Source organism: Medicago sativa, chromosome 7 (assembly GCF_051527215.1).
Source record: "Medicago sativa cultivar Bolivia chromosome 7, Bolivia_mono, whole genome shotgun sequence".
In the NCBI taxonomy this organism is placed as follows: domain Eukaryota; kingdom Viridiplantae; phylum Streptophyta; class Magnoliopsida; order Fabales; family Fabaceae; genus Medicago; species Medicago sativa.
The window spans coordinates 73292473-73307422 of NC_140755.1; the positions used below are offsets into that span (position 1 = coordinate 73292473).

At 34.9% G+C, this 14950-nt stretch overlaps 2 pseudogenes; both read right to left on the reverse strand.

The window, feature by feature from the left end:
* Positions 1–2107: 2107 nt before the first annotated feature.
* Positions 2108–3255, reverse strand: LOC146908296 (uncharacterized; annotated as a pseudogene).
* Positions 3256–3262: 7 nt separating this feature from the next.
* LOC146908297 (uncharacterized) lies at positions 3263–7365 on the reverse strand (annotated as a pseudogene).
* Positions 7366–14950: the final 7585 nt, after the last annotated feature.

Below are 14950 nucleotides of genomic sequence, written 5' to 3' on the forward strand. Positions count from 1 at the left end.
ATCAATTTATATTGACTTGAATGTCTTTTATAAGTAAGATGGGTGGGAGTATCATTTTAAATAATAAATGAAATGGGAAAAGTAATTTTAATGCATTTAAGACAAATAAAAGCATTGATAGAGGTTGACTGTTTGAAAGTCCTAAGAATTAAAAAGATAACACTATCTAGGTTCCTTTTTTTAATGAGGAAGGAAAACATTTAAAAGGATGAGTAATGGCATAACATTCAGTCTAGAATACATAAATTGAAGTGTGAGAAAGTCTTGGAGAGGGGAGGGAGGGGGGGGAGAGAGAGAGAGGGAGGGAGGGAGGGAGGGAGGGAGGGAGGGAGAGAGAGAGAGAGAGAGAGAGAGAGAGAGAGAGAGAGAGAGAGAGAGAGAGAGAGAGAGAGAGAGAGAGTTGGGGTAACACCAATCATAAAAAATATGGTGGAGACTAGGCTAAGTTGGTTTGAGCATGTAGGGAGAAAGACTTATAGATTTGTAGTATTTTTTGAGAGAAAGACTTATAGATTTTGGAGTCTGTGTAGTAGATCATATGAACAGTGGTTAAATTACAATATGTAGAGGAAGATATAGAAATACTAAACAATTAAGAAATATCTAAAGATTAATTAGTTTTATATAAATATGAAATATGATAGACTATAACGCCGTCGTTTGATCTATAGAACTCACCACACTTAGCGGAATTAGACTTGATTATTGTTGTTGTTGGAAAAGAAAAATTATTATTGAAAATGACGGCAGCCATATTACAAATATCTAATGTTGTATTTGAACTATATACCTTGAGGTTACAAAGTCAATCTTTTAGAACTAAATTGAAACCTCTTGAAAATACTTCTTTCGTCTCACATTAGGTGTCTCATAATTGATTTTTACATGGTTATTAAAGAAATGAGCAATAGTATTGATTTTAATGGCAAAATATGTACTCCCTCCATCCCAAATTATATGACGTTTTGGGCATTTCATATGTATTAAGAAATGTAATTAATTTTGTATGGGAAAAAGATATTATAAGTTATTTTACAAAATTGTCTTTAATAATTGAAAAAAGTGAGAGTAATAAATAGTTAAGGGTATAATAGGAAAAGTAACATTAATGTTTCATTGATATTGTAAAGCGACCTATAATTTGAGACAATTTTTTCCCAAAATGGACTTATAATTTGGGACAGTGGGAGTATCATTTACTGAAATACCCTTATTAATTATAATTAGGGGTGTACTTATAGATGATTGAAATGCAATAAATAAGGGTATGTTAATGGATAAAAATATTGTATTGGTATTGCAACAGAGACAAATAATCTAAGAGAGGTGGAGTATTTGTTTTCAAAGATAAATGAAAAAGAAAATAAAGAAATTTAATTCATTTAAGACAATTGATTTCTTCAATGGAAGTTGACTTTTTATGTGTAGTTCCAAGAATAAGAAAGAGAACAAAAAATTCAAGTTCATTTTGAATTACAAATGAAAAAGGGGTGAAATAATTTAATATAATGCATTTAAGACAATTAAATACATTGATAGAGGTTGACCGTTGAAGAACCCCTGAAAAATGGATGAAATAATTTAATATAATGTATTTAAAACAATTAAATGCATTGATTGAGTCATTTAAGACAATTGATTTATTCAATAGAAGTTGACTTCTTATATGTAGTTCCAAGAATAAGAAAGAAAAAAAAATTCACGTTCATTTTGAATTACAAATGAATAAGGGGTGAAATAATTTAATATAATACATTTAAGACAATTAAATGCATTGATAGAGGTTGACCGTTGGAGACCCCTATAATTAAAAAAAAAATCTAGGTTTTTTTTTTTGAAAATTACGTAAGGAAAATGCTGAAAATGATTAATAATTACAATGCAGTTTTAATATAACTAGTTTGCCGACCCGTGTGCCGCACAAGTCTTATAAGCTGTATGATAATATAATAAATTGCATGATAACAAAATTGAGTTTTTAGAATCTACCTAATCAAAAAAATTGTTTAAGAAATAGTACATATTATATTAATAAGTGTTTAGAGAAATTTTAAACAACATACATCATATTTGTTCATGTCACACGTTTCGAAACACTTCTTTCATGTCACACGTTTCGAAACACTTCTTCGTAGAAGACGTTAGACGTCTCATCCGTATCTTCACTATTTTCATCCATTATCAATATCTCTAGCCCTTCCCTGGATGTAACTCTGGAAACAGCGACGTACAATTGTCCATGTGAAAACACATGTGTTGGGAGGTAGACACCAATATGTCGTGGTGATTGCCCTTGGCTCTTGTTGATGGTCATCGTAAATGGGACCGCTAAAGAACATTGCCTTCTTTGAAACTTGAAAGGAATTCTCATGTCTGAAGGTGATAGAGATAATCGTGGTATAAATACTGTCTCCAACATTACTTCCAGATATTACCTTCCTCTCTAGCATAAATTTTCCCATTCTAGTAATAATCAATCTTGTTCCATTACACAACCCATACTGTGTATCTAAATTCCATAGGAGCATAACCGGAAATCCAATCTTTAGCTTTAACTTGTGATTGGGAAGTCCTGAAGAAATGATTGTGTTGAGAAATTCTGGTGTATGGACGTCCTCAATAGCATCGTCGTTGTTGTTCCTTGTAACCATTCAATCGTGACTGAGATACACTTTTTCTTCGCCTGGAATCATATCCATCATGTATTCGTTGATTTTATCGACAATTGGATTCTTAGTTGTTAATATATCTCTATTTTGGAAGTAGGTTATATTGTCCATATTATCCAAAAGTTTGGGATAAGTGCTATCTACTATAGATGTAAGACGATCACCTGAGCTAGGGATGAGCAAATTTAGAGGTATGATAATTCTTCTATCTACATCATTGTCTTCTCCAATTCATCCATTGCATATATCCATAACCCACTTTGAAAACAATCTTCTTGCTTCAATGTCAATATATGTCGCACCAATTAATAGCCTCATGTTTTTCGTTAACGTAAGAACCTCAATAGAATTCCAAAGGGATGAAGAATTAAGAGTAGCATGGACAAAATGTATGCTTCATTACATTGCTAATAATCCATAATCCATAAAAAAATGAAGCATCAAGCCATAAAGAAACAAACAGTAGAGCCCATAACAAAAAAATAATGGAAATGGAAACAAACAAAGAACCAAAACACTTAAAAATTCATCTTCAACTATAAATCATGAAACCAAAATACTGCTCAATTAACAATAATTGTAACATAAATAGTCTAGTTGTTTCCAGCCACTGGCGCACCAATTCTAATTCGAACACCTTCATAAAGACTGAGTGCCTCCACAAAACGCTTCCACTGGCCACCTATCTTGCAGTGCTCGTATAGAGTAGATCCAAATATCAAAATGGAGTGCCAAATGTTTCCACAATCGTCCATCATATTGACATAAGTCTTTGCCCTGTCCCGAATTTGCGCACACATTCCTTAATATTTCAGCATATATTACAACAAAAAAAAACAACAAAAAAATCAATAAACAATACACTATGATAACTGTTATTATATGTGAACTCTATCAACGGAAGATGACATCCCAAGTTCCACCTTGTTCAAGTACACAAACTCTCAACAAGTCTTCAAGTGACTGAATCGTTCTTTCCGACTGACCATCTGTTTGAGGATGATAAGCCGAACTCAATCTCAACTTGGAACCTAAGGCCTCTTGCAAACTCGTCCAAAATCTAGAAGTAAATCTTGGATCTCTATCTGACACAATGCTCGAAGGAACACCATGCAGCTTCAAAATGTCTCGAATATAAATTTCCGCCAACTGAGCTACAGGGAAACTAATATTAATCGGTATGAAGTGTGCCGACTTCGTCAATCTATCAACAATTACCCAAATGGCGTCATTCCCTTTAGGAGTATTCGGCAAACTCATCACAAAATCCATGGATATACTATCCCATTTCCATTCTGGTACATCTAACGGTGTCATCAACCCAGCAGGTTTCTGATGTTCTACCTTCGACTTCTGACAAATCAAACAAGAATACACAAATTGTGCTACATCACGTTTCAATCCAGACCACCAAAACAACTTCTTTAAGTCATGATACATCTTTGTAGCTCCCGGACAGACCACCAAAATAACTTCTTTAAGTCATGATACATCTTTGTAGCTCCCGGATGAATACTCAAGCTACTCATGTGACTCTCTTCAAGAATCATCTTTTTCATCTCATCATTGTCTGGAATACAAATCCTACCTCGAAACCTCAACATACCTTGATCATCGATCTTAAAGTCACCATCTTCAGTTTGATTACTGGAAACCAACAAGTCTACAAACTTAACATCAACTTTCTGCGCATCTTTAATACTTTTCAAGAAATCATTATCAATCTTCAGCATTCCTAGCTTAACACTCCGAGACGACATTTCACAAACTAAGCTCAAATCTCTAAACTGTTCAAGCAATTCAAACTCTTTAACCATCATAGCAGACATGTGTAAAGTCTTCTTGCTTAAGGCATCTGCAACAACATTAGCTTTACCCGGATGGTAATTCAAACCAAAATCATAATCTTTCAACAATTCGAGCCACCTTCGTTGTCTCATATTCAATTCCTTCTGATCAAACAAATACTTCAATCTCTTGTGATCACTAAACACTTCAAATCTCGAACCATACAAGTAATGTCTCCAAATATTAAGCACAAATACAACTGCAGCTAATTCAAGATCATGAGTAGGATAGTTTCGTTCATGAATTCTCAACTGTCTTGATGCATAAGCAACCACTTTACCATCTTGCATAAGCACACCTCCCAAGCCCAACTTGGACGCATCACAATACACCACAAAAGGTTCATCAGGTTTCGGCAAAATCAAAACTGGAGTCGTCGTCAAACGCTTCTTCAATTCATTAAAAATGTTCTCACAATGAACATCCCACACAAAGGTTTTACCTTTACACGTCAACTGCGTTAACGGAAGTGCTAACTTAGAAAATCCTTCTATAAATCTTCGGTAGTAACCTGCCAAACCCAAAAAGCTTCTAATCTCTGTAACCGACTTAGGAGTCTCGCATTGTGATACTGCTTCATCTTTAGACGGATCTACTGCAATACCACTACCAGAAATAACATGGCCAAGAAAACTTACTTCCTTCAACCAGAACTCGCACTTAGACAATTTAGCATACAACTTCTTCTCTTTCAGCACTTGCAAGTCAATCTTCAAATGCTCAGCATGTTCTTCTTCCGTCTTAGAGTAAATCAAAATATCATCGATGAACACAACCACAAAGCGATCCAAAAATGCGTGAAAAATGTGATTCATATACTCCATAAACACGCCAGGCGCATTACTAACACCAAAAGGCATCACCTTATACTCATAATGTCCATAACGCGTTCTAAAAGCCGTCTTCTGCATATCTTCATCTTTTACTTTAATCTGGTGATAACCCGACCTCAAGTCAATCTTGCTGAACACACGTGCACCCACTAACTGATCCATCAAGTCATCAATTCTAGGAAGTGGATACATATTCTTTATAGTTACTTTGTTCAACTGTCGATAGTCAATACATAACCTCATACTACAATCCTTCTTTTTAACCAACATCACCGGCGCTCCCCAAGGTGAAACACTCGGTCTTATAAACATCTTATCAAGCAAATCTTCCAACTGTTTCTTCAACTCAGCCAACTCAGACGCTGACATACGGTAAGGTGTCATAGACACAGGCTTCGTTCCCGAAACAAGATCAATAGAAAATTCAACCTCTCTCTCCGGCGGTACATCATGAATTTCATCAGGAAAAACTTCGGGGAAATCGCACACCACTTGTAATTTATCAATTACTGCTTGACTCTCCAAAGATAAGGATGTCATCAAAGAAAACATTAAAATTCCATCGCGTTCTAACTGGTTCAGCTGCTTAGTAGACAAGAACTCTGCTCCACCTTCCTCTTCAGCAGAAGAGAAATACACCGACTTACTAAAACAATTAATGAGGACATGGTTGTACTCTAACCAGTTCATACCAAGAATCACATCCATTCCACTCAAAGGTAGACAAACTAAATCAATCTCAAAATCACGATCAAACATAGACAAGGGACACCGTAAACAAACAAGAGAAGTGGTCACCGAACCCTTAGCCGGAGTTTTGACAACCATTTCTCCATTCATATTAGACATAGCAAGGCCCAACTTAGAAGCATAATCAAAAGCAACAAAACAATGTGTAGCACCAGTATCAATAATAGCAACTAAAGGAGTATCGTTAATATAACAAGTACCTCTGATCAAACGATCCTCATTTTCAGTCTGAGTACCAGTCAAAGCAAAGACTTTCCCTCTGGTCTGAGCCTTCTTCGGATTCTTGCATTGAGACCCAATATGACCCTCTTCATTGCAGTTGAAACACACAACGTCTTCATGCTTACACTTTGCAAGTGTATATCCTTTACTGCCACAACGAAAGCACCGTTTAATATCCTTAGTGCAAAGCATTACTCTTATGACCTTTCTCGCCACAAGCAAAACAAACGATCTCATCAATAGCATCTTTCCTATTTGACCTTCTTTCATCATTAACTCTTCTTTTCCCTTTATCAGCAGGGGCACTGTAAGGCTTTGGGCGACTTTGCTGACCCTTACCTCTCTTCTCACTCACAATCTTATAATGAGCTTTAGTATCATCTTCATAGATTATGCAACTGCTCACCAAATCAGAAAAATCACGGATCTGTTGGTAACCAATGGCTCGCTTGATGTCAGCACGCAAACCATTCTCAAACTTGATACACTTAGAAAACTCAGCATTGTCACCAGTATAGTGTGGATAGAACTGAGCCAACTCCACAAACTTCGCTGTATACTCTGTCACCGACATGTCTCCTTGCTTCAGCTCAAGGAACTCGATCTCTTTTCTTCCGCGAACATCCTCAGGAAAATATATGTTTAGGAACTCTCTCCTAAACACAGCCCAAGTAATAACTGCATCATTTTGCTCTAGGGTAGGTTGGAGGCTCACCCACCAGTCATCAGCTTCCTCAGCCAGCATGTGCGTACCAAAACGCACCTTCTGATCGTCTGTACATTGCATAACTCTAAAAACTCTTTCAATCTCTTTGAGCCATGTCTGTGCTCCATCAGGGTCGTATCTTCCTTTAAAAGTAGGGGGACGATTCCTCAGAAAGGTCTCCAACATTCTCACTTCAGCATTAACACCAGCACCAGCATTTGGATGTTGTCCCACAGCTTGAGCCACAACTTCCAAAGCAGCAGCAATCGCAGCATCATTCCTTCCAGCCATTCTAGTCCTCTTATAACAGATAAAGTTTGCAGCCTCCAGGTATCTTCTTCTTCTCTGCACATCACACAACATTTAGAATAACATAATAATGGTATTCCAACTATTAACAACACAACTCGATTCACTACTTGGCCGGACGGACCGACCTGCTCTGATACCAATTGGAACACCCCGTTTTCCCAACATAAAAATTTCATATTAAATCAGAGTATTTAAACCATAAACGGAATGTCACACACTACTTGAAAGTCATAAAATGGATAATTAACATTATCCTTCAAATTCAACATCATAAAATCTGAAACTTTGCAGCGAAAAATAGTTCAGCATAAATAAAGTCTTGGCACGCAGGCCTTATCAGAAAATCTCATAATTTTGGTTCAATATTTATTCATAAAAAGTTCATAAAAGACACGTAAGGAATAGAAGTAAAGCAAGCCCCATCCCGTTACGTATCAGAGCACCTAGACACAAGGTGAGGAGTCCACTCACGAACGCCTCTAGTCTTTGTTACCTGCAAGTTACCCATACGAAGGGCAACATTTTTAAGCAGAAGGGGTGAGATTTCACAGTCAATAAATTAAACATATAATTCATCAAAATGCATTTAACAACATAAAACATTATCACATAGCATAATATCAATTCATGATCAAATATCATCAGTAAATCATAATCAACAACATCTTTTAAATCATCATCAGACATCATATCCAACTTGACACTTAACTCGACAACGTGACACAACTTGACAAATGCAACTCTTAACAACTTATATCATCGTAAACTTCTTGATATGCAAATGCATGTGGTACCATTCGGGGCATCAAGCCCCCAACATAAATGAGCGTAAATAGGCTCTTCAACATGTGAGCATAAACTTGTCGGGCCTCAAGCCCCCAACGTAGTTTGAGCATTAAGATGTCGGGTCTCAAGCCCCCATCTTTAATGAGTATGCAATGGACTCAATCTTCCTACAACTTATACAACTTAACAACATCGTGAACAACTTTTATAATTCCATTATTATGGATAACTTCTTAATCATTGCAACTTAGACCGACTCATGCAACTTCAAGACATTTAAATGGTCAACAACATTGAACAACAGCAAAATACAACTTATAACAGTGCTTGAATGCCTCAACATCATTTGAGGAATAAATTACATCAACATAAATTTCATAACACATCTAGATATCACTCATACAACATTACTAATAAATCTCAGTCATCTAAACAGACTTCTGGAACATCTGGAAGTATCCTAAACAACCCTCATTATTACTCCTAAGATACTCATAATTACATGTGCGAAAGGATCGCAAGGGAAACAAATTTGGGCAACTAACAGTATTACTCGCAACGGCGAGTACAATTGCTCACAACGGCGAGTAAAACGTGCTCTCTGGAACTCCTAAAAAGGGTTACTCGCAACGGCGAGTTACTTTGCTCGCAACGGCGAGCTGTTTTGGGTTACTCGCAACGACGAGTGTTGCTGCTCGCAACGGCGCGCGATGAATGTCGGTACGGCCAGAAACATGTTTTTCTCAAAATTTCACCTAATCTCTTTGTTCTATCATCCAATTAACATCTAATTATCATCCTATGGAATATCTAAGGTCTGTATACAAGTTTTGCATCAATCTAACATCTTTTCATGGTTCAATCATCAAATCGGTCATAAACCTAATTTCTCAATTCTCACAAAAACTCAACCTAATCATGTTAAATTCATTCTTCAGAATCATACCCTTAATAATATTGAAAGTTAGTCTCACCCTTACCTGGTTATGATGAAATCGCAGCTCTCCCTCTAGTTCTTCTCTTTTCTGACTTTTCTCCCTTTTCTCCAAAAGCGATTCACGTAAAAACGTTTCTAACTTATGTTTGCCCTATTTATCTTTTCGTATTACTCTTCTCACCTCTAAACTTACTCTTTTCACATCACAGCCCAACTTCTAATATTTTTATTTTATTTTTCATATCTTACTTTATTTAATAATAAAATAAGTCACACCAACATAATAACTTTACAAAATCATATACTTCACATCAATCTTGAAAATCACATAATTTATCTATAAATCATGTAAACTACTTAAATTCTTAAATCATATAAATCACGCATATATAAATCATATAAATATATGTTAAAACTCATCAAATAATTAAGTAATTACGACGGGCGTTACATATATCCTTTTAGTTAAACAAGCATATCAAAATCTCAATCATGGACACAAGATATCACAAGTTTATGCACAATCATTTAATCACCTTTCTCATCATAAACACACAATATTCGCATGTATTCTCATCTAGTTATTTCAAATAGATACAAGTAAATTCAAATCATCACCTCAAGAGTATAAACAAAGTTATCGTTATCAAAGAAATCGCCAAGTTGAATGCACCTCATTCAAACATATTCACCATTTAATAGTTCATCAAGAACACACCATAGTCACCAATTACCAATTACAAAGATTCACATAGGTTCACATACTCAAATACATGATACTCAAATAGACACATATGCATGCAATGTTCTAGACACAACTCTATATGCATGTGGTACCATTCTTTTAATGTCGGAGTTCTATTACCGATTGATCCCATTGTTACTTAGATATTAATATCCCACACATCTTGGATATTAAATATCATATCACCGTCACTTTACATCTTCACTTGGACTTGACCATGTATGCATGAACATATGAATCAATAATGCATATATTCATACAATACAACACACATCATCAACATCGTCACTATTCAACATCTTCTTCATTTCATCATCAATATCACATCATCATCAATACAACATCATCATCAATTTCATCGTCAAATATTTACCACATCAAAGAAGCAACATCTCTTCATTTAGCAAAAATAACATTTTAGACGATTAACCATTTTCACCTAGTAAATCAATGTATTACGTACACATCATAAATAATTCAACCACCATTCATCATCTTATCATTATCACATATTCATTCACAAGTTAACATGGCATGATTCATTATTTATCAAAGTCTGTATATTTTTTTCTTCCAAAGTTCGTCTATTTTCATAAGTTTCATCAAAACCAAGTTACATGTTCACATACTTCCTTTCATTCTATGTTTATAATCACAGCGGTACAAGCATAACATCTTCTTTTCAATTGGAAAAACTCTACTACACTCCAAGTCATTTTCATGAGAAACGCAGCATGACCTACTTGTAGTATTTTGATCATAACTCAAGTTTTAGATGTCGGAATAGAGTCAAACAAAAGGCCAAAGAAAGCTAACATCCATATCTACAACTTTCATGAAGACACTTAAGGTTGAATCAATTCACAACTGCTTGAATCAATTCAAGCAATTCAGAGAAAAGTATTGATACAATTCAAAAATGTCTAACTCGATTCAAAACTGCCCAGATGCATTTTGATACGGTTCAAACTTTCTTGAATCAATTCAATGGCCTAGAAAACATATTTTTAGCCTCAGGTTCACCCTCAAATCATCACAAAAATCCCCATTTTGATCCCCCAATATACTCAAAGTGTTTAAAATCGTTTTCCAAGGCTCAAACACACCATTTAAGCTCTTTTCACTACAACACAAAACATCTTATTCTTCAATTATTCATAGTTTTCACTTAATTCAACAAAACCTCAACAATAATAACTTAACACAACCAAACATGACTTAGGCATAATCAGTCAACACAATTTCACTACTTTCACTTACCAATAACATAGCAAGAAGATTAAACATAGTTTCAACATCATTCATCAACAACTTCATGAATTCTATGAAATTAAGCTAAAAACTCAAGTATATTAACTTATTGACATCAACCCTAGGTTCTCATGCAACAACCACAAGTTTCTAACACTTTTCTCATATTCAAAATTAGATTAATTAATGGAGCATGGAAATTAACATAATTCATCAATATTTTATGAAAACACAACAAACAAAACAACCAAGATTCTACCCATAAGCTTTCCTAACTCCAATCTTCTCCTCTACTTTGATTCTCTTAAGCTTTCCTTCTTTTCTCCCCTTGAGCTCTTCTTTCTTCTCTTCATTTCTCTATCTTCTCTCTAGCCTCCAATTTGTAAACTTGACAAATGATTTCACAACCCTAGTTTGTGCCTACTGTAACAGCCCGATTTTTTGCTAGATTCATTTTATTATTTATTTATGTGTGTTATATGTGCTCTTATGTGATTAATTGCCTCTGTGTGTATTTTTGGTTGGGAATTGTAGAGTTCGGTGTTAGAAGGGTATTTTAGTCATTTTGGACTCAAATGTATTTTGGTCATTTTTTGAGTAGGGATAATTTAGTAATTTTGATGAGGATTTTCTTTAGTGCTTAGTGAGAGTTGTTATTTTACTAAGTTACTAGAGGGTGTAGTAATTTATTTTAATCGGTAGGTGACCGTTACTATATTTTACCGTTAAGTGGGTAGAAACATTTTGAATTAGATTAGTAAATGGGTTAGTCCCGTTAAGGTATTGTGAGTTGAGCCCAATTATGTAGAGCCTATATAAACTCTAGTGTTTAGAGAAAATAGGGTTTACATAATCATTTCACAATTTTGAGAGAAAAGGTAGAGAGAGAAAGAACAAGAGAGAAGAAAGGGTTTGGAGAGGAAAGCTAGAGAGAGCTAGAGGAAGGTAGAGGATTCAAGGATTGGAGCTAAAGTGAAGCCTTAGCTTGAGTTTGTGAAGAATTAAGGTAAGGGGGTTAGAATTCAATCATAATCTTTAGTTGTAGCTTCTTCCTTAATCTTTTGCTTATGTGCTTAATTGAATAAGTGGTTGATTTGAATTTGGTTATAGAAATTCGTGCTTAATTGTGATGATATGATTATGTACATGAATTGAATGATAATTGTGTTGTTGTTGTTGAATTTGTATGTCAAAATGGGCATATATGAATATGATATGTTTTTGTGTGAAATTGATGAAGAATGAAGTTGTGGTTGTTAAATTGTGGATGATTTCATGATTAGATGTGTTGTTGATGAATTGATGCATTGGGTATCATGAATTTGTGAATTATGATGAGATTTGTTGTTGTTGTTGAAAATTGTGAGAGTTTTGGTGAATTGGTGAATTTTTGTTGAGTTGTTCATGTGAAGGACCAAAATGAACTTTTGATATATGAAGTTGTTGGCTGAGTTTTTGGTGTTGTTGGGTGAGTTAGACTTGGTAGAATTTCTGTTTTCATGTTGTGATTGTGTTAGTTAAGTTGTTTGGGGGAAAACGGGTTTTTCGTGTGAAATGTCGGTGTTTAAGCGTTTTTGCAAATAAGTGATTATGTGAGGTTCTGGAAATCGATTTTGGGGTGGTTGAAACTTGAATTTTTCTGTAGATTATGATAGAGCTAAGTGTCAGGAGAGCGTAGGCGAAAACGGCATCGAAAACGGGTTAACGGTTTGGATTTTACGCGCGAAAAAGTGAAAATTGGAAAATCTGATGTTGTCTGTCAGGAAGCCATCGTACTACGATCTTTGGCATCGTACTACGATTTTGACCAGTTTTTAGAGTGTTTCCGCACTGGAAAAATCGTACTACGATGGATGAAAATCATACTACGATTTTGCCTGACCAGAAACTTTTAAAATGCATTTTTCTTCAATCCAATTGTTTCCAAACTTGTTCCAAAGTATAGGGGCTTTATCCTAACTATCTAGGGGTGTCTTTATGAAAGAAATAACTTTGTTTAAAGGGTCTATTGAGTTCTTATGTTGTTTGGCATTGAAATGAAGTAATTAAGAGACGAACTTGGTGAATTCTATGATTTCGTTGTATTTTGTCGGTGAAACGTAAATGTATACTCTACTGCACTTATATGTGGCATAGAGGTATACTTAGTTGAGGCATTGGATTTTGTTTACTTGGTTTTGGTTCAATTGCTTCAATTATTTTGAAATTGTGAAACTATAGACGAACTTTGTTAAAAATGGTTTTAAGAGCCGATTGCCTTATGAATCCTTTATGGATAGTTTGATATGATTATATGAAGTTTATTTATGTATATGTGACAACTATATGTTGAATGAATTGTGAATGTCGATGGTGATTGTATATATGTCAATTGGTGGTGAATTGCTGTTGAATGCATATATACAAAATGTTGGTGATGGTGTGGTGATTCGTTTGTGTGAACATATGCATTTGTAGTCGAGTCATATGTTCATGCATTCATGACTGATGGTGTTGGATTTTATATCCAATTGAGGTGATTATGATGTTTTTGTTGCATCATGGGTGACGACCTTGAGGAGACTTGGTACCACATGCATATATGTGTCGAGTATAGGCGCACATCATTTAACATGAGTCGTGATTGTTGCATTTGAATGATGGATGTTGATGATAAGTGTGTTTGATGAATACATACTTGTGATGATTGGAATTGTTGTGTGAATATGTATATGGAAGTTAATTGCTCATGTTGATTAGCGAAAGATTGAATTGATTTATTTATGACAAACTGTTTATATATTGATTATGATTGATGTAAAGCTAACCTCCAGTGGTTTTGACCACCTACCTGTCTGTATGGATGGGTAGACGCTGTGCAGAAGAAGTTCGCTTTTGGTGAGTGCTTGGATAGCGGGAGCTTTCTCCGTTATCGGTTGAAGTCGTAGGTTTAGGCTCTGATTAGGTTGTCCGTGTCTTTATGTTATTGTTGGATTTTGTTTTATTGTTGAGATTTCCCACTTTTCGGGACTTGGAGAATTTTATATGATCATGTATTTTTTACCATGGCATGTATATTTGGAGATATATGTTTTGTATCCGCTGCGACTGTTGAGATATTTTATATATGCATGATGTCTGATTTGGATTTTGTGAGACGTAGCGTCTATTTCTTGAATAATTGTTTATTCGCGTGTTTTATCGCTTTAATAGAAATAGGGCGTTACACCTACTACTAGTCTTATATACTCTCACCAATTGGACTTAGTTCACTTACTCCTATTCGACTTAGTTTTATTCTTACTAACAAATAACACTACTCATTCTAATTCACTTAAATGCCTCTTTTACCATTTACCTCTATTCTATTAACTCCACAAAGTTACTACTAACCTCATTAAATATTTCTCCACCTCTAATTTACTAAAATACCCTCCACTCCAAAAATTACCAAAATACCCTTAATTCATCTATATCTAATAAAATCCAATTAACCCAACAATTCAACACATCAAACAATTAAATAAATAATAAAATAATTAAATAAATGATATCCTAAAAATTGGGTCGTTATAGTTTGCAAGCTCAATTTTTAATCTTTGAAAGTATAATTGTGCAACAAAATAGCATGTCCAACCTAACTCTCAATGCTACAACAAATGTTAAAAAAATTGATTATAAGGGAAACAAGTTCAACTCAAATAGTAACTAGAGAGGAGATGTTCCGACTTCAGATGCTAGAGAGGAGGAAGAGGAAGAGGTGGAATGTCTAAGCAAACATCTTAGGTTTGCAACAAGATTGATCACACAACAGTACATTGCTACTACAGGTTTTATAAAACCTACTCAGTTCTAAATCATTCAGCAGATAGTGACGGACAAGGAGATCACAATCCCTTCCTAGCTTCTCAG